Below are 21,920 nucleotides of genomic sequence, written 5' to 3'. Positions count from 1 at the left end.
CCAGAAATTGATATCCTTTTCTGAATAATGCAAGTTATTTCAACACATAGAAGACTAGAAAGCATGTGGTAATAGATGTGTATAAATGTGTCATCCCAGGTAGAAACATTCCAAATGTACGTCCTCATGATGGCTTGGTAACAATAGCATGTTATAGTATGTGCACTCCAGTGTATACTCATGATGTTCACAGCTATCAAGAAGTGCAGCTTTGGAACTCAGCGCAGCAACTGGCACCTCACTCCGGTTAACAACAGTCAATTGCTGTGCATCACACCTGAAGATTCAAGCTGGCTCATCCATTATAATGTAGTTAGGACAGGTTTTGAGAGTTATCTGATCAAGTAACAATTCAATTCCATTTTTTAAAACTTTTTATTAAAACGTGACATACATGCAGAAAAGCGCACACACACGGAGTATGCCTGCAGCACAGCGAATTTACTCACGAAGTGAATAAAGCCCTGTAACTGCCAAGTGTTGAAGAAATAGAATACAGCTAGCTCTCTAACCCCCTTCCTTCCTCTCCCTTTTATTAACATCCCATCATCTCCAAAGTTTTCCACTATCCTAACTTCTAACACCATAAACTAGTATTGCCCGGTTTTGAACTTTATATTTTTAATAAATATTTATATTTTTATAAATATTTTTTATATTTTTATATTTAAATATTTATATTTATTCTGTGACAGTTCCTTACACACACACTTACGCTTTCCGCTTTCCATCGCTCTTCATTCCTTTCTGCATGTCTACATTTCCGTCCTCCTTTAAAACTCTCTTTAGTAGTTTTTTTTTTTTTTTAGACGGACCCCCAGGCTGGAGTGCGGTGGCGCATCTCGGCTCACTGCAAGCTCCGCCTCCCGGGTTCACGCCATTCTCCCGCCTCAGCCTCCCGAGTAGCTGGGACTGCAGGTGCCCACCACCATGCCCGGCTAATTTTTTGTATCTTTAGTAGAGACGGATTAGCCAGGATGGTCTCCATCTCCTGACCTCGTGATCCGCCCGCCTCGGCCTCCCACAGTGCTGGGATTACAGGCCTGAGCCACCGCGCCCGGCAACTTTAGTTGTTCTTTAGTGCAGACCTGCAGGTCACAGATTTTCTCTATTCTGTTTCTGAAAAATGTTCATTTCAGTTTCATTTGTGAAGAATATTTAAATCAGTAAAACATACTAGGTTTACAATTTATTTTTCTTTGTGTTCTCTCATTGTGCTAAAATATACATAACATGAAATTTACCATTTTTAAGTATATGATTCAATGGCATTAATGACATTCATGATGTTGTGCAACCATCATCAATATCCATTTCCAGAACTTTTTCATCATCCCCAAACAGAAACTCTGTGCCCATTAAACAATAACTCCCCAGTCCCCTCTACTTTCAGTCCCTGGTAACCTCTATTATGTTCTATGACTGTGACTATGCCTACTTGAGTACCTCGTATAAGTGGAATCGAACAGTATTTGTCCTTTTGTGTCTGCTTTCTTTCACTTAGCAGAGTGTTTTCAAGTTTTATCTATGTTACAGCATGTGTCAGAATTTCACTCCTTTTTAAGGTTGAATAGTATTTCATTTCATATATATATATATGCCACACGTTTTAATACATTCATTTATTGATGGAATTTTAGCTTTTTTCCCACGTTCTGACCATTTTGAACACTGATGTGCACACTAGTTATTTTAGCGTCTTCACTTTCAAAGATTATAATACTGATGATGACTAAATTGTCACCAAAGATTGTAAAAAAAATGCAAATATAATGATCCTTTGCATTTTGCACACACGTCACAATTTCAACTTCACAATCTATGAATGGAGCTGCTGTTTGGGGAATATAAAGACAAAAATTCCACCAACTGAACTTAGTTTTAAGGAAACCCGTTGTTGGGAGAGGAGTTCTACAGCCAAAGATTTACCTATCAATCACCACGTATGGAAAATTACTTTTCCAAAGAAGAACCAGACAAGTAGATGATCTCCGATGTCACATTTCCCCAATTCCTAAGTTTTCTGTGAGGGAGAGAATGTGTTCATGCCACCAATATGTCAAGATCAACGAGAGGTGCTCAATGAGGAAAGAACACTTGGTGGAAAGTGGGTTGCCAATTACAAATCTCCGGATAAAATAGAAAATGCGACCGTGTCTCCACTTGAGACCCCTAGTTAGCCAACAGATCAGGGGCAGGGTAGAAAGACAAGTGTAATTATTTCAGTCTACTAGAAGAGCAAGAAAAAATGCCTTGGGGTCTACATTTATGCTTATTAACTACTAAAACTAAAATGAATTAGTGTTTGTCAGGCAAAGAAAACTGAAAAATCAGGAATTACACTCCATAACTGCCACAGTGGGTTACTTATTCATTTTTTATCAATATAATGTAAGCAAAATAATTGGAGAAATAAAAAGAAATGAATTTATTATAAAATAATGTATATTTTAATATTTATGTATGTTGGCATAGCTATAATAGAAGATAATAGGAATTAATCATTGTTAATGCAGTAGCTATAAATGCAGACTAATCTGAGTGCATTATATTGGCCCCTCAGACACCTAAGAAGTGTTGCTTTTGGTGACTTGATTACATTTAGAAAAGTTGTGAACAAAGTTTGTTCAAACAATCTATTAATTTACATGGCAGTTGAAGTCATAACACCTTCTATTTATATTAAACATTACAAAATCATTTTGCATTTTGCAAGCAAAATAGACTAGCTTTTATAATCATGTAATTATAAACAGCTTTTTCACCTACATGAATATCTGGCAAGACCACTGAATGTGCAAGCAATGCAGGAGAATTTTTTTTTTTTTTTTTTGAGACAGGGTCTCACTCTGTCACTCAGGCTGGAGTGCAGGGGTACAATCACAGCTCACTGTGCAGCCTCAACCTCATAGTCTCAACTGATCCTCTCACCTCAGCCTCCTGTGTAGCTGGGACTACAGGCATGTGCCACCATGCCTGGCTAATGTTTTTATTTTGTTATAGAGATAAAGCCTTGCTATGTTGCCAGCGCTGGTCCCAAGCAGTCCTCCCACTTCAGCCTTCCAAAGTGCTGGGATTACAGTCATGAGCCACCGCATCTGGTCAATACAGGAGAATTCCTCAATATGTAGTACTGTTTGGCACATTACAGATCATTTCATATCCCTGGTCCAATTGCACTAAATCCCAATAGACTTCCCACCCCTGTGACAGCCATAACATAGAGGCAAATAATCCTCTGAAGTGTATCACCATCACTGAGAACTGCTTGTCCTTGAAGGTGATTAGATGGAATTGTTCTAGATAAGGAAGTGATCTGACGATGGCTCCTCAGGGCAACAGTAAGGGGTTAAGGGAAGAAGACCAGGGCACACATGTATGAAAATGTAATTTGTATGCTTCCACAAGTGGTAGGGACCTAGGCCTACCATATACCTGAAACCCAAAGATGGCAAGACCCAGAATAAGGATGTCTTTGTAGTTATTTAAGAATTACATTTCCAGGTTTGCCATAGAGTGAGTCAGCCAAACTTGGAAATGGAATTCCTGGAAATAACTAAAAATATTAATTGTGGAGCCACTTGACTTTAAATTGTCCTTGATCCTGGGCAAGAAACACTGAAAGCAGCAGACACAATGCCTGAAGATCAGCGCAGAGCCCTTTACCCAGTCACCTGGATTGTGTAAGCCTGAGTTTTGTTTAGACATGAACCTAAAAGTTTCCCCTTACTTGTCATTTTGCACCTAGATTGGGAACTGAGTATGGATCTCTTGCTAAGCTAAGAAAAGTGAAGAAAAGCCTAAAACTACAGCATGTCACTGTGTTTGATAAAGCATGGTGGTCTGTCTCAAAAGTGTTATTTTGAGAATTCCTAGTCTTGTGTTCCTTTACAAGGAACAGAAAACAGACAGGCAGGCTGGAAAGCTGGACAACAGATTTAGCAGAACTTCTAATCATTTTAGGTGGAAAATGCATTTGTGGATGGGTGAATTATTTGGGACCAGAAGTTAACATTATTAGGTGACATCAACACAAATGGCAGAGTAAGGACCTCTAAAAATTCTCTTCTCCGTAAAAGTGACTAGAACAACAGCACAATTGTCAGAAGCAACTTTTTCACACATCTGGAAATTAACCCAAGTCTTGCAATAATCCAGGCAGCATTCATTTAATAAAAATGGCAGAATCTTGGTAAGAACAGTGAGCTCTGGGTGTTTTGTTAGGTTGGTGCAAATGTAATTGCAGTTTTCTCGTTGGAATTTGCCATTTGATGTTGGAATACATTCTTAAATAAATGTGGTTATGTGATACATCATTTTAATGGGCATTTCTCACGTTTTGCTTTTTTGCTAATGCCATTACTTGCTATTTATTTTAGACTATGGAAATGATGTTAGACAAAAAGCAAATTCAAGCAATCTTTTTAATTCAAGTTCAAAATGGGTCATAAAGGAGCAGAGACAACTCACAACATCAACAATGCATTTGGCCAGGAGCAGTGCAGTGGTGGTTCAAAAATGTATTGATTGTAATGGTTCCTATTTTGATCAATAAAGATGTTTCAAACCTAGTTATAATGACTTAAAATTCATAGTCCAAAACCGTGATTACTTTTGCACCGATCTATTAACTTCCCCAGTCCTATTTCCTGGGCCCCAGCTCCATGACAGCTTTGAAAACCAAAAGCCCTCGTTCATTATTAAAACCAGCAGCCTACTTTGACAAACTCCACAAGAGATAAACTCAAAGAGATCCACACTTAGACCCATCATAATCAAACTGTTAAAAGCCAAAGACAAAAGAGAGAATCTTGAAAGATCAAGAGAGAAGCAAGTCATAATGTACAAAGGATCCTCAATGAGAGTAAGAGCTGATTTCCCATTAAAAACTATGGTGGCAGAGGAAGTGGGATGATGTATTCAAAATGCTGAAAGAAAAGGATTGCCAACTCAGCAGTCTATAACCAACAAAGCTATCCTTTAGAAATGAAAGTGAAATTAAAACATTCCCAGATAAACAAAAACCAAGAGAATTTGTTGCTAATAGATCTGTCTTGCAAGAAATACTAAAGAGTGTGTATCCAGTTGAAATAAAAAGACACTGGACAGTGACTCAAATCCACATTATTAAATAAAACAGCACTGGTAAAGGTACACATAAGTAAATATAAAAAAGAGTGTAAATATACATCTATATAAACACATATATATACACATATATACATATATATGTATAGTAACCCCTTTCTTCTCCTCTGTGACTTAAAAGACAACCACATAAATAGATAATTATACACTGGGTGTGGTGGCTCAAGCTTGTAGTCCCGGCATTTTGGGAGGCTGAGGTGGGAGGATCACTTGATGCCAGGAGTTTGTAACCAGACTTGATGACATAGTGAGACCCCTGTCCACAAAAAAAAAAAAAAAAAAAAGTAATTAGCCAGACATGATGGCATCTTCTTGTAGTCCCAGCTACTTGGGAGGCTGAGGTGGGAGTATTGCTTGAGCTCAGGAGTTCAAGGTTGCCGTGAGCTATGATTGTGCCACTGCACTCCAGCCTGGGCAACAGAACAAGGCCTTGTCCTCTTAATTTGTCCTCTTAAAAAAAGAAAAAAAATACATACAACATATATATAATATAAATAAAATAAATCTACATTTATGTGTGTGTATATATATTTTTATATGTGTGTGTATATATACACACATATAGAAATGTAGATTTATTACATATATATGCACACACACATATATATATAAATGTAGATTTATATTATACATATTTAAGGCCAGGTGTGGCGGCTTACATCTGTAATTCTAGCACTTTGGGAGGCCAAGGTGGGAAGATAAGCTGAGCTCAGGAGTTCGAGACCAGCCTAGGTTAAATGGTGAAACCCTGTTTCTACTAAAAATACAAAAAATGATCTGGGTGCGGTGGTGCATGCCTGTAATTCCAGCTACTCAAAAGGCTGAGGCACAAGCATCACTTGAGCCCAGGAGGCAGAGGTTGCAGTGAGCCAAGATTGTGCCACTACACTCCAGCCTGGGTGACAGAGCAAGACTCTGTCTCAAAAAATAATAATAATTAAATTAAATTTTAAAAATAAAAATAAAATATATATTATTATATATAAAATAATCTACATTGTAGATGAAATAAATCTATATATAAAATAAATCTACATTGATGGTCACACAAACATAGATGTAGATATAATTACATAGAAGCAATTTATATAACAATAACAAATAGATGTAATTTGTATAACAATAATAGCATAAAGGAGGTTGAAGAGAACAAAACTATATTGAAGCGAAATTTTGTAGATTATTGAAATTAACTTGTTATTAATATGAACTACATTATTATAAATTAAGATGTTAATTATAATCCTCAGGGCAACTACTAAGGGAAAAGATACATACATACATACATACACACATACATACATACATGACTTCCCCAAATTTCCCAAATGTATCTCTCAAGGGAATTAAAATGGTACACCAGAACATATGTATAAACAACACTATTTAACACAAAATAAGGCAGTAATAAAAGGAATGAAAAATTAAAAAGGCATAAGATATAGAAAAACAGCAAATGACAGAACTAAATCCTACATTATCAAATATTATATTAAATGTAAATGTTTTAAACATTTCAATTAAAAGGCAGAGATTAGCACAATGGATTTATATAACATGATTCAGCTATTTGCTGCCTGTAGGAGACACATTTTAGATTTAAAGACACTAATAAATTGAAAGAAAAAGATATACCATGCAATGGTAAACAAAAGAGAGCTGGAGGGTTATAATAATACCAGACAAAACAAGTGTTTAGAAAAAAAATGTTACTAAACACAAAAAAAAGACATTTTAATGATAAAAGAGTAAATACATCAAAAAGATATAACAATTATAAACATATTGCACCTAACAACAGAGCCCCAAAATAAGTGAAGCAAAAACTGACAGACTTGAAGGAAGACAATTCAAAGATTATACTTTAAGACTTCAGTACTCCACTTTCAATAATGCAGTGAACAACTAAAGAGATCAACGTGGAAATAGAGAACTTGACCTACTCTACATATCAGCTAGACCCAAAAGACAACTATAGAAAATACCACCCAACAGGCCAGGCGTGGTGGCTCATGTCTGTAATCCCAGCACTTTGGGAGGCCAAGGCGGGCAGATCACAAGGTCAAGAGATCGAGACCATCCTGGCCAACACAGTGAAACCCCATCTCTACTAAAAATACAAAAAAAAATTAGCTAGGCATGGTGGCATGCGCCTGTAGTCCCAGCTACTTGGGAGGCTGAGGCAGAAGAATTGCTTGAACCAGGAGCTGGAGGTTGCAGTGAGCTGAGATCGGGCCATTGCACTCCAGCCTGGCAACAGAGCAAGACTCCACATCAAAAAAACACACACAAAAAAAGAAAATACCATCCAACAATGACAGAAAACACATTCTTCTCAAGGGCATATGGAACATTCTTCAGAATAGACCACATATTAAACCATAAAACAATATCAATACTTTTTTAAAAAATTGACATCATATGAGGTATGTTCTACAACCAACCACAATGGAATAAAATTATAAGAACCAAAGGAAATATGGGAAAGTCACAAATATGTGGAAATCAAGCAACACTCTTCTAAAATGGTTATCCACAGGTCAAAGAAGAAATCACAAGGGAAAATAGAAAATTCTTTAAGGCGAATGAAAATAAAACACAACGTTCTGAAACTTAAGGGATGCAGCAAAAGCAAAGTTTAGAAAAATAACTTTTAGCTATAAACGCCTACATTAAAAAGAAGAAAGATCTCAAGTCAATAGCCTAATTTTCTGTCTTAAGAAACTAGTAAAAGAAGAGCAAACTAAACCCAAACAAGCAGGTGGAGGGAAATAATAAAGATAAGAGAGAACATAAATAAAAATAGATAATAGAAAAACTGTGGGGGAAAAAAAAAACTGGTTCTTTTAAAAGATCAGGCCAGGGGCCGGGCGCAGTGGCTCACGCCTGTAATCCCAGCACTTTGGGAGGCCGATGCAGGCGGATCACAAGGTCAGGAGATCAAGACCATCCTGGCTAGCACGGTGAAACCCCGTCTCTACTAAAAATACAAAAAAAAATTAGCCGGGCGTGGTGGCGGGCACCTGCAGTCCCAGCTACTCGGGAGGCTGAGGCAGGAGAATGGCGTGAACCCGGGAGGCGGAGCTTGCAGTGAGCAGAGATCGCACCACTGCACTGCAGCCTGGGCAACAGAGAGAGACTCCGTCTCAAAAAAAAAAAAAAAAAAAGATCAGGCCATTACAGGTGTGAGCGATGGCTCAAAGTAATCCCAGCACTTTGGGAGCCCGATGCGGGCGGATCACTTGAGGTCAGGAATTTGAAACCAGTCTGGGCAACATGGTGAAACCCTGTCTCTACTAAAAATACAAAAAAATAGCCAAACTTGGTGGCGCATGCCTGCAATCCTAACTACTTGGGAGGCTGAGTTAGGAGAATCACTTGAACCCGGGACAGGAAGGTTGCAGTGAGCCGATGTCATGCCACTGCACTCCAGCCTGGGCAACAGAGCAAGACTTTGTCTCAGAAAATTAATTAATTAATTAAAATAATTTGAAAAATCAATAAAATAGGTAAACCTTTAGCTAGACTAATGAAGACGATAAAAAGAGAGAAAACTCAAATTTCCAAAATCAAATAGGAAACAGGTGACATTGTCACCAATCTTATAGAAATAGAAAAAAAATGTAAGGAAAAACTTACGAAACAAAATGTTTGTACATCAAAAAATTAGCTAACTAAGTTGGACAAATAACCAGAAAAACACGAACTACCAAAGCTGACTCAAAAGGCATTACAAAATCTGAATAGACCTATAAGTAAGCAGATTGAAGTAGTAATCAAAAATTTCCCTCGAAGAAAAGCCCAAGACTGATTATTTCTACCAATTGTTTAAGGAATAACAAAGAGCTTCATAAACTTTTCTGTACAATGTAAGAAGGATCACTTCCTCACTCATTCCACAAGAACAGTATAACCCTGGCACTAAAATCAAGACAAGAGTATCACATGAAAACTACCAAATCCAGCAATATATTATGGATTATACATGATAACCAAGTGGAGTTTATCCCAGGGTTACAAGGTTGTTTCAATACATGAGAATTAATCAATGTAATACACCATATTAATAGAATGAAATACAAAAACCACATAGCATCTCAGTAGACAGAGAGAATTTGATAAAATCCACCACTCTTTCCTATTAAAACCAAAAAAAAAAAAAAAACACTCAACAAAATAGGAATACCAGTGTACTTCCTCAAGCTGATGAAAGGTATCTACGAAAATCCCACAACTAACATAAAACTTAATGATGAAAGACTGAACGCTTTCCCTCTAAGATCAGGAACAAGACAGAGATATCTGCTCTCACCAATCCTATTCAAAATTGTACTTGAAGTTCTACCCAGGGCAATTAGGTAAAAAAGAAATAAGTCCGGACGCAGTAGCTCACACCTGTAATCCCAGCACTTTGGGAGGCTGAGGTGGGCGAATCACACTAGGTCAGGAGTTCGAGACCAGCCAGGCCAACATGGTGAAACCCTGTCTCTACTAAAAATAGAAAATTAGCTGGGCGTGGTGGCACACACCTGTAATCCCAGCTACTTAGGAGGCTGAGGCAGGAGAATCACTTGAACCCAGGAGGCAGAGGTTGCAGTGAGCCAATATTGCGCCACTGTACTACAGCCTAGCAACCAGAGCGAAACTCCATCTTAAAAAAAAAAAAAAAAACCACACACACAACTTATTAGAGCTAATAAATGAATTCAACAAGGCTGTAGAATACACTATCAACATACAAAAAGTCAACACTTCATAATGAATAATCTGATATTGAAATTAAGAAATTGGCTTTATTTACAAAGTAACAAGAATAAAATACTTAGGACTGAATTTAAAAAAGAAATGCAATACTTGTACACTAAAACTACAAATCATCATCGAAAGAAATTAATGAAGACTTAAATAAATGAAAAGACACACTGTATTCATGTATTACAAGACTTACTATTGCTAGGGTGGCCGTACTCCTAATTTGAGGCACAGATTCAATGTAGTCTCTCTCAAAATTCCAGCTGCCATTTTTGCAGAAATTGACAGATGACCCTAAAATTCATATGGAAATGCAAGGGATCTAGTAAGAGCCACAGCAATCTGGAAAGAGAAGAACAAAATTGGGGATTCATACTTCTAGATTTTAAAACTTACTATGGTAATCAAGACCACCTGGAATTGGCATAAGGATAAACATATAAATCAATGGAATAGAATACACTCAGAATAAACCCATATATCAATGGTCAGTTTGTTTTAGACAAGGATGCCAAGACAATCCAATGTGGGAAAGAACAGTCTTTCCAACAAATGGTTATGTGACAACTGGATATCCATATACAAAGGAATAAATTTGGACTCCTATCTCATACAATAAACAAAAATTGACCCAGAAGGGATTAGAGACCTAAATACAAGAGCTACAACAATAAAATTCCTAGAAGAAAATACAGACGTAAATCTTCATTTCCTTAGATTAGGCAATGGTTTCTTAGATATGAAACTAAAAGCACAAGCAAAGAAAAAAATAGATAAATCTGACTTTATGAAAATGTAAAACTTAAATGTGCTTCAATGAACACTATCAAGAAAGTAAAAAGATAACCCACAGCATGGGAGAAAATATTGCAAGCCTGTATCTGATAAGGGTCTGGTATCCAGAATTTTAAAACTCTTACAATTCAACAATAAGTAACCCAATTTAAAAACAGGCAAAGATTCGAAAATACATTTGTCCAAAGAAGATATGCAATTGGCCAATAACCATACGAAAAGATGCTCAACACTATTAGTGATTAGGAAAATACAAATCAAAATCACAATGAGATACCACTTCTCACTCGTTAGGATGGCTATAGTTAAAAAGATAATAACAAAAGTTTTCAAGAACGTAGAGAACAAGGAACCCTCACATATTACTGGTAGAAATGTAAAACGGTATACCTGCTTTGGAAAATAGTTTTGCAGTTCCTTAAAATGTTAAACATGGAGTCACTTATATGATCCAATTTTTCATGTCTAGTATATAATAAAGAAAAATGAACACATATGTCCACACGTGCACACAAATGTTCACAACAGCACGATTCATAATATCCAAACAGTGGAAATAACATCAAGGTCCACTAACTGATGAATGGATAAACAAAATGTGGCCGATCCATACAGTGGAATATGATTCAGCCATAAAAAGGAATGAAGTACTGATAGATGCTACCACATGGATGAACCTTGAAAATAATATGTTAAATTAAAGAATCCAGACACAAAGGCCGTATGTTGTATAGCTTCATTCATAGGAAACATCTAGAATAGGCAAATCCATAGACACTGAAACTAGGTTAGTAGTTGCCCGGGGCTGGGGGGGAAGGTAGAGTGGGGAGTGGCTGCTAAAGGGTAAGGGTTTTGGGGGGTAGTGATGAAAACATTCTGGAATTAGACAGTTGTGATGCTCATACAACCTTATGAATATACTAAAAACCACTACATTACATACCATTAAAAGATGAATTTTATGGTATGCAAATCATATCTCAATAAAATCAGCCAGTCCACGTATTTTATGGTTCCATTAATATGAAACATCCAGAATAGGCAAATCTGCAGAGACAGAAAATAAATTAACGATTGCCTAGAGTTGGGGGGTTGCGGTGAAATGGGGAATGGTAAGTAATGGGTGCAGGGCTTTTTTTGGGGTGACGAAAACATTCTCAAGTTGTTTTGTTGTAAGATTGTTCCAAAATCTGTGAATATACTATGAACCATTGAATTACACTTTAAATGGGTGAAGTATATCTCATTAAAGCTATTTTTAAAAAGAACACTAATATAAATATGTATGTGTCATTAATCTGTTAAGTATATACATTCCTAAGAACAGAAATGTTTAGGGTCAAATGAAACAACATGGTTAGTAATATTCTTCCTTATTTAGATGTTTTATAAATCCCTTTTCTGGAAATGCGTGATCATTGCTGATATAATATCAATAGCAAACACACAGCTCTTACTATATACGAAGCACTGTTCTAAATGCTTTACATGCATGAACTCATTCACTCTTCACAGCAGCCCTGTGAGGTAGCCACTCTTTGTCTTCCTATTTTACAGATGAGGAAACTGAGACACAGAGGTTATTCCTTTTCTCCTGTAGTAAATGGAGCCAGAATTTGAATCCAGGTAGTCTGGTTTTAGAATCCAGGCTCTTTGCTTTTCACTTAGGATAATCATAAAGTTTTCATGGAATCACAAAGCTCTCAGTAAGCTTTGTCAAAATTATCTCCTGGATTCCGTTTCAATATAACTTACTTCAGGTATTAGAGCCTAATGGTTATGAAAATGATCTTTGGACTCAGGCAGAGGTGACATGAATCCCAGCTCTCTACCTGTCAGCTTAAGAAACAGGGAAATCACGAAATCTCTCCAGACCTCAGTTTCATTAACCCATAAGATTAGGATAATCCTACTTTACAGGGTTGTTGTAAGAATTAAGATAATTCATACAAAAATATCAAACACATCACCTATTAAGTAAAGTGTAAGTAATCCCTTAAGAAACTATTATTATATATAATTTTCACTATTCAATCCCAGATCCAAAATGACGTTCCTCTTTCTTCCAATTTTTCTTTGGTACCAAAATCAAGGGTCAATTAAATGAGCACAACTATATCAAGCTGCAACGTTCACAGAACTGGATTCCTATTCCTGCGGATCCCAAGAGAGCTGATATTTCACACTGAAACTGATCAGGTTCACGGAGCTCACTGGAGCTTTTCTTCATCTGAGGAGGGCAGTTTTAAAAGCCTGATCTCACATGAAACCCAACTCCACCAAAGACTCACTGACAATACTCTGTTATATCCAATGGTAATTTCAAGGCAATTCTTAATTCTTTAAGGATTTAGAAGACTAACAGAATTAAAGTCGATTCTGAGTAAGATTTCCAGCTACTGCCACATTATTTCTAATCCTTATAACAACTTTGCCAAATAAATATTTTACAGATGAGGGAAAGTTTCAGAGAGTTGGATTTTTGTACAGGGCCAAACGAGTAGAAGGAAAAAAGCATGTAAACTCACCAATATTCACTAGTAATAAGTAATATGGTTTGGAAATCTTTACACCTATGAAATTTAAACATTATTAAAATTCCTCCTCTCTATTGTATGGTTTTATTTTTTATCACTGATAAGTTATAGTCCATGTTTTTTCTCTTTAGAATAAAAATCATTTCTTCCATGAGTGCTAGCAAAAGCAGTGTGGAATAATAAAAATATTAAGTAACACTGTCACTAAGAAGGTTGCCATGGAGAGAGTTCTGGATAAGGACTTGGAATGCAGGCACAGCTCGGCCATCTGCAGAATGAGGAGGGAGGACAGGATGATCTCTGAGACCTCTAATACTCAAATACTCAATAATCTGTTTTTGACATTGTCTTCACCTGTGTCAACTAGGCTGGCCATTCCATTTAGTGAGGGCACGCTGTCAATGTGGCCAGGTTCTTGGTGCAATTTAGAAGTTTCTTTCTGTTCCATGGTCATAAATGCCACCTCTAACTCATGTGTGACTCACAACAGAAATCAAGCAAGGAGCATGCATTTATCATTGCAAATTAATTAGCTCCACTGAAAGTACACATTAATGGTAACTTTATATAGCAAGGGGAAACATGCTATTATTATTAATGTAAAACAAGTGGCCTGAGGCAGTGCAGCTCTTTAAGTGTCTAAAAACTAGAAGGCAGTTTGGCATCAAAAAGAAGGGGGCTCTCCTAACTTTTAAAGTCAGATAAAAAAGGAAAAAGAAAAAAAGGGGCTCATGTACTACAAGTTGAATTAAAGACTCCTCAGTCTGGAAGAGGCTACAGAGACTACTGCCTTTGACAGACTCAAAGTGATAACACCTACTCACCCGTAGTAAACTTCACAGACAGCACTCTTCAGACCTAAGGACCTTGTTACAGAGAAAGTGTGTTCCCCGTTGCTTCTGTCTCTGTCATCTCTACAAAACGGCCAGACCTTCACACATTCAAAGAGACTGTTAGTCCTCTGTCCTCCTCTTGGTCTAAGTCATGTCTATCACTCAATTCCTATTCTATTACCCTATTCTTCAAGTTCTCTTTCCAACTTATTTTTTTTGCACCCAGCCTGTCTTTGCCATTGATTCTTATTCCCAGCCTACAAACATGCTCAAGTACTCCAACCCATCCTAAAAATATCCCTTTCCCTAACACCTGCTCCTTCTCGAGCTACTTTGATATTTCTCTATGTCTGACCCTTTAGCACACCAAACTTGTTAGAGTTAAACCAACATCACTCTCTCAGTAACCCACCATAACATTAAATAAACCCTCTTAAAGCAGCAATTAACTTCCTAAGAGCCACAGCTGGAGTTTACCTTGTTGGCTTATGGAGCTCATTCTCATATAAATGAAATCAGGTGTTAATACTAACACTAAAGGCAACTTAAAGAAGGCTTGGGGGAGAGGTGTTTGTATTTGGATAAAGCCTTTGAGTTGCGGAAGGAAGGGCCACTACCCACCCAAGACATCCTAAGTCCCTAGCACATGGGTCCTGTCTGTGATCAAAACACAATTGCCCAAATTTCTTTTTTTCCTTTCTTTCTTTCTTTCTTTTTTTTTTTTTTTTTTGAGACAGAGTCTGTCACCCAGGCTGGAATGCAGTGGTGCAATCTCGGCTCACTGCAAGCTCCACCTCCTGGGTTCAAGCGAGTCTCCTGTCTCAGCCTCCCGAGTAGCTGAGACTACAGGTGCCCACCATCACGCCTGGCCAATTCTCTGTATTTTTAGTAGACACGGGGTTTCACCGTGTTAGCCAGGATGGTCTTGATCTCCTGACCCAGTGATCTGCCCACCTTGGCCTCCCAAAGTGCTGGGATTACAGGCGTGAGCCACCACGCCCGGCCCCAAATTTCTTGTACCCTAAGGGCAATCTGGTCGTTTTTTCATGCTACTATAGATTACATCTATGATTAATAATAGCCTTGTGATATCAGGTTTAAAAAAGGTCTTATGAAACTGAAAAGCCCAGAAGTATTTTAGTCTGGTAATAAGTTGCTAAGAATAGGTTCCCTAGCTTGTTTTTGTGCAATGCTCTTGACTTTACTCCAGATTGTTAAATCTGCAGCTGTTAGTCAACAGGTGAAGAGGATTCCCTAGGAGGAGCTACTGTTTGAAGATTTTTGAAATACTGTGATTCACAGCTTTTGTTTAAATTGGTACTTCAGATTTTAATTCCATCCTTCAGCAAATGATCTTCACAATCAAAAAAAGTCAAAGGTTTTTTTCAGGGCACTTGGTGGACTGACTGACATATGTGGCCGGGGAAACCATACCCAACCCCCTACAGAATATGCTCTACCCTCTATCACCCACATACTTAATTATTGGGGTAATAATTAAGGGAGGAGGAGATTTAGCCTCTTCCAGAGTATTAAGGTTCTAGACTTTGTTTCCCTATTTCAAACAGGGTAACGAACATACATCACTGTCGCAGGAGAAGGAACAGTGTCAGGAGGGCCTGGGCAAGGGGACTCTGCATACTTTTGCCAGGTTTTTGTGGATATCACTGACCCTTTATTTCCTACATATTGAAAATGTGCATGCTGTAGAAGATACTGAGTCCTCAGCAGCAGCCAAAGAGGCTGGGAGAAGCTCAGAGGACCGGATCCTTCCAGCCTCACTGGGGAGAATGGTGTTTTCTCCACTTTGGAAGTCGAAAGGAAATTTCATTGTACTACTCCCTTTGACTTCAGTTAATTCTAACTTGTGTTCTAGATAAGCAAATGATCACTTTACTTGACTTTAGCAACTTTGCAATAAGAAACTTTAGGGTCAACATGGTAGATTGAGAGCACACATAGGAAAAACGCATTTTAAAAATATATTTTAAAATACAGCTGGTGTAAGAAATTATATTATTTACAGTAAATGGTACATCAATTGGATAGCCTTATTTTTTAATGGATGTTGGCCCCTACCTCACACTCTGTATAAAAATCAATTCCAGATGAATAGCAGATATACATATGAAAGATAAAGCTTTTAGAAAAAAAATATGGAAGGATCATTTCATGAGCTTGCAAAAAGCACACTTTGCGTGTCTAATTCCCAGGAGGAAAAGGAGACCATCCACGCATGAGGGAGCACCGGTATCATTGGCCAGAGCCCGGGACTGGCTGGTGCACAGTGCCAGAGCCCGAGGAGTGGGAAGAGGTCCTCTACACATGGAGGAGGCCCAGCCCAGGGCGACGGAACCCAGGCCAGGTGAGAACAGGGTCTGTACAGACGACAGGCCCAATATAAGGCTCAGGGTGCTAGTAGGATAGGAAGGAGGGACAGTGCAGGGCACTGGAACCTAAGTGGGATGACAAGGGTACCAAATGCGGACTGGGATGCAAGCCTGGCACTGAGAGAGTGGATGCCTGCAAGAGGTTTGCCCAAATACGTAGATCTATAAAGGATATGGGAGCCACCTTTCTCATTTTTTGGTAAAGGAAATTATAAATATGAAAAGTAAGAAAATTAGAAAGAGTGCTATGACACTGAACTGGAATTGGAGGTATCATGAATGTATAGTTCTCAATATATGTAGATAGATATCGAAATAAATAAGGATGTAATTGTGCATGTGTGTTTGTGTACATGTTTGTATATGCATGTATGTACATATACATAATACATACACATACATACACACATATACACATGCATACGCATTCAGACATTCCCTAGCTCTATCCACCAAGATGGCCTGGGAACAGTTACACTCCTATAGCAACGTGTACACTTGGCCCCCTCATAAATGAATGTGAAATACTGTTAAAAGAAAACTAAGGCTCCTTGGAGAAATGGCTGATTTCAGAACCAGGGCAGGGAAAATATAAGATGAGCCAGGAATATCTGCTTGTGTCAAGAAAACAAAGTGCTCCAGTAACAAAGGGGGGATGAGTCAAAGTATGCCGAAGCCAGCCACAGAAAAGGCCACTGACAAAATTAGGAAACTGAGCAATGATATCAATATTGTTAGCAGCAGAAAACCCATTGTAACCCATCAAGTACAAGAAACTCTGTGTCCACACAGATAATTATAAATAAATGAACAAACTGAAAGTTTGATGAGGAATGGAATATTTACAAAGTACCTCTCCACAAAATACTTATTACATATGAGGCAAAAAAAATAACTTCACCATAGAGAAGCCTGGGAGACATCACCTTAGTCAAGTCATCAAATAAACATCATCTCTGATGGGACAAATCTAAATCACGTGCCACCTGATGGGATGCAATGACAAGGAACCAGCGTCACCTCTAATAGTCCTGACAAACATGCAGGATCTGAATCTAATCCCCAGAAAACATCAGAAAAAGCCGCAAGAAGGAATAGTCTACAAAATAACTGGCCTAGAATCTTCAAAAGTGTCAAAGTCTTGGCAGTCAAAGAGACTGAGGCACTGTTCAGATGAAAATAAAGAGACATGTCATGATAATGAAATGCAAGCCAAGATCTTCAACTAGATCCTTTTGCCACGAAGGACATTAGTGGAAGAATTGGTGAAACATGAATGGGGCCTGAAGATTAGATGGTAGTAATGTCTCAGTGTTAATTTCTAGATTTTGATGGCTGTATTGTTCTCCTGTTGGAGAGCTGGAGCGATTTCTCGTAAGATGCACACCAAGGTATTCAACAGTGATGGAATGTCATGTCAGCAACTCACTCTTAATGTTTCAGGAGAAAAATAAATGTGTGTCATACTGTGCTCCTGATTTTACTACAACTTGGTGAGCATGTCAAAGTTTAAAAATAATGGAGAGCAGGAGCCCGGCATGGTGGCTCACCCTGTAATCCCAGCACTTTGGGAGGCCAAGGCAGGTGGATCACCTGAGGTCAGGAGTTCAAGACCAGCCTGGCCAACATGGTGAAACCCATCTCTATTAAAAATGCAAAAATTAGCTGGGCGTGGTAGCGGGTGCCTGTAATCCCAGCCACTCGGGAGGCTGAGGCAGGAGAATCACTTGAACCCGGGAGGTGGATGTTGCAGTGAGCCGAGATCGCACCACTGCACTGCAGCCTGGGCAACAGAGTGAGACTCCATCTCTTAAAAAAAAAAAAGAAAAATGGAGGCCAAAAAGACAAATACACTGGAAGAACAGAGAGATTGATCAAGCCCATTTTTACAATTGAATTAAAGATCTATTTTTAAAAATACAGATAGACCTAAAAAAAAAGTTGAGAAAAAAGAGCAAGCTGTAGAATAAAACATAAATTATATTATTTATGAAAATGTTTTAGACAAGAACAACTATTATATATTATTCACAAATATACATAATAACCATAAAAATATAAGAATAGACTGGAAGGCTGCACCCTAAATTCATAATAATGGTTTCTTGAGGGAAGGACGTGAGGAAGGAGGAGCAGGATAAGAAATGCTGGGGAGTTCAACTCTACGTAATTTTAAAAAAATAATAATTAAAAATCAAATATGCCAACAGATGTCATTCTTAATTCTGGAAGATTGAAGCAGGGGGTTAGTTACATCACTCTGTACTTTTCATTATTTTTAAATTACTCAAAAAAAGTAATTTAATAAGTAACACACAGTGAGAACTTTACTTTTTTTTTTTTTTTTTTTGAGATGGAATCTCACTCTGTCACCCAGGCTGGAGTTAATTCTCCTGCCTCAGCTTCCCAAGCCCAAGTAGCTGGGACTACAGGCGTCCGCCACCACACCTGGCTCATTTTTTGTATTTTTAGTAGAGACGGGGTTTCACCGTGTTAGCCAGCCAGGATGGTCTTGATCTCCTGACCTCTTGATCCGCCTGCCTCGGCCTCCCAAAGTGCTGGGATTATAGGTGTGAGCCACTGCGCCCGGCCTTTTTTTTTGAGATGGAGTTTCGCTCTGCCGCCCAGGCTCAGGTGCAGTGGCACGATCTTGGCTCACAGCAACCTCCACCTCCTGGGTTCAAGCAATTCTCCTGCCTCAGCCTCCCGAGTGAGTAGCTGGGATAAGAGGCACCCACCAGCATGTCCAGCTAATTTTTTGTATTTTTAGTAGAGATGGGGTTTCTCCATGTTGGACAGGCTGGTCTCAAACTCCACACCTCAGGTGATCTACCTGCCTCAGCCTCCCAAAGTGCTGGGATCACAGGCGTGAGCTACCGTGCCCGGCCGAGAAATTTTCATTTTATAGGCCATCTAAACACGCACTCACTGAAATGCCCAAACAATTTTTTTATTTTTAGAAGCTTGGCAAGTTCATCAAAGTTCACACACAATATAAACTAGACAACACATTCTACTATCTCTTTAAAATATACATTTTTTCTAATATTTGAGCTACAATAATTGAATCTTTTTCCACTGACGTGTCAAGTTTTTTCAAAGAAGAACCACAGGAAAAAGAAATTTCAAACGTGTTTATGGAATCCCACCCTAGACGGGGCTCTAGACCTGCCATTCACTGTCAGCCCCGTATGTGACCACTCTGCTTTCTCCTGGAGTAGGCCCTTCACCTGGGATTTCACTCATCCTCACTACTGGCTCACAGTTGTACAGATAAGGAAACTCCTGTTCAGAGAGGCCCATCATTCGGTCAGCCACTGAGTTCAAAATGCAGGTAGTTTCAAGCGCAGGTGAAAATGGTTTTAAGTGGCCATGGGTGATCAAATAAGACTTCTCCTTCAACATACATTTCACACTGCAGTGAATGTCCCTAAAGGGCTGTGACCACCTCCCACCCCCATTTTTTTAGAGACATGTCAATGCTCTAATTACCACTTCCAGATTCTCCCACCTCGAATACCAGGGTTGGCACACGCAATGTTCATGTGAGGCCCTTCACGAGGGGGTTCATCTGAGAGGGTGATATTCAAATCATAGGCATCTTTATTATTGAAAACAGTTTTTAAAATATTATAACTGTTGGCTCCAAAGATAGCCTTTTTACATATTAATTACAATAATTTTCTGACAAAATTTTTGTTTTAACTGAGAATATATTTATGATGTGCTTTACAAAAGAGAAATGAGTGTGATAATCAAAAGGCCTTATAGGACATCCAAAATAAAGTGTCCTTCTAACTAAAGAGCTGCTTTTCTGACTGATGAATGGATTAGGAAGTAGCTTAAAATTGAAGTAACTCTCTATTGAGATTAGTGCACTGGCTAAATTTGAGTTTGATGTTGTAGCATCTATCACCTGCTTTTTATATTCTATACTAAATGGTGTGACTGAGTGCTCCCACAAAAATCTGCAAGTAATTTCTATGTAATAACCAATATTAATTTGTCATCACAGTCCACAAATATTACATAGACAAATTAGTTATTACACATTATTACATAAATTATCAAATGATTAGATATTAATAATTAGCATTACATAAAATATAATATAGTAATTAATTGTGGAAACTTCAGTAGTATAAAAACAGACTTGCTAAAATGTAGTGGCTTTTTGTCATTCACCCTTTGAAGGAATGCAATTTATTTACAGTAGTAATTTCACAAACATATTGCTGAAAACTTGTGTAGCTCTCAGGAAAAAAATTAACTTTATCAATGAAGCAGCCTCATTGTCTGGGCTGACACCAAGGTTTGCTGTCTCACAGGGAGATCAAGGATGCAGACACACAAAGAGTGAGGTTAAGAGCGGAAATGTAATAGGCGACAAGAAAGAGAATAAGCTCTCTGCTACAGAAAGGGGTCCCCGGGTTGCCAATTTGCTGTGAAATATTTTTTATAGAATTTTATAGATGAGCTAATTGGGAGGCAGTCTGATCTACATAGGGTGTGAAAAACCAGTTAGGACCAGGTGTGCCATCTGCATAGGGCATGAATCTCTGGCAGCCCCCACCCCAATCTTTTATTACGAAGGTGGGTTCTCTGACTGAGCTTCTCCCTATTGCCCATCTCTTTCTTACTGTACACGTGCTAACAAAAGAGGGGAGATGGAGCTTCCATGGTGGACATGCCTGGCCCCCAGGTAGCCCTTTTCTATCGGCACAGCTGCTGGCATCCACCCGCATGCTGCCCCCCAAACCCCTGCGCCCTGGTGTGCACGCTTCCAGCTTCCTGATCTATCTTTGCAAGGTTTGCAGGCTTTCAGGCTGCTCTTTGTTAGAAAAAAAAATGATTTATTGAGCTGTTTTTTGTTAGAAGTTCTGCTGAAGACTCTTTTGCCCTATCTGCCTAAATAATTTCTATCTCCTGAATCATCAATATCAATCAGCAATGCAGACCATAAATTCTCAAAATTATAATTTATTAAAATTGTCTACAATGCCACAAGAAAGTCAAATCTTCTAGAGCCCATTTTTTTCTTTCTTTCTTTCTTTTTCTTTTTCTTTTTTTTTTTTTTTTGAGACAGCGTGTCGCTCTGTGGCCCAGGCTGGAGTGCAGTTGCACTATGTCGACTCACTGCAGCCTCTGCCTCCTGGGTTCAAGTGATTCTCCTGCCTCAGCCTCCCGAGTAGCTGGGATTACGGATGTACTCCACCATACCTGGCTAATTTTGGTATTTTTAGTATAGACAAGGTTTCACCATGTTGGTCAGGCTGGTCTCGGACTCCTGACCTCAGGTGATCCGCCCACCTCGGCCTCCCAAAGTGCTGGGATTACAGGTGTGAGCCATCATGCCGGACCTACAGCCCATTTCTTTTCTTTTTTTTTTTTTTGGTTTGTTTGTTTTTTTTGTTTTTTTGAGACGGAGTCTGGCTCTGTTGCCCAGGCCGGAGCACAGTGGCGCC

General features: G+C 38.5%; 1 long non-coding RNA gene across 1 annotated transcript; it reads right to left on the bottom strand.

Annotated features, from left to right (window-relative positions):
- Positions 1-606: 606 nt before the first annotated feature.
- Positions 607-14,223, bottom strand: LOC129533110 (uncharacterized). The gene is made up of 4 exons (XR_008679148.2): positions 14,057-14,223; positions 11,639-11,742; positions 10,097-10,242; positions 607-3,098 (listed from the first exon to the last, which is right to left on the bottom strand). It is a non-coding gene; the product is annotated as an uncharacterized lncRNA (long non-coding RNA).
- Between the last annotated feature and the right edge of the window lie 7,697 nt (positions 14,224-21,920).

This window comes from Gorilla gorilla, chromosome 3 (genome assembly GCF_029281585.2).
Source record: "Gorilla gorilla gorilla isolate KB3781 chromosome 3, NHGRI_mGorGor1-v2.1_pri, whole genome shotgun sequence".
NCBI classification, from domain to species: Eukaryota; Metazoa; Chordata; class Mammalia; order Primates; family Hominidae; genus Gorilla; species Gorilla gorilla.
Note: the sequence above shows the minus strand (reverse complement) of the source record. Positions and strands in the feature narration are given on the sequence as shown.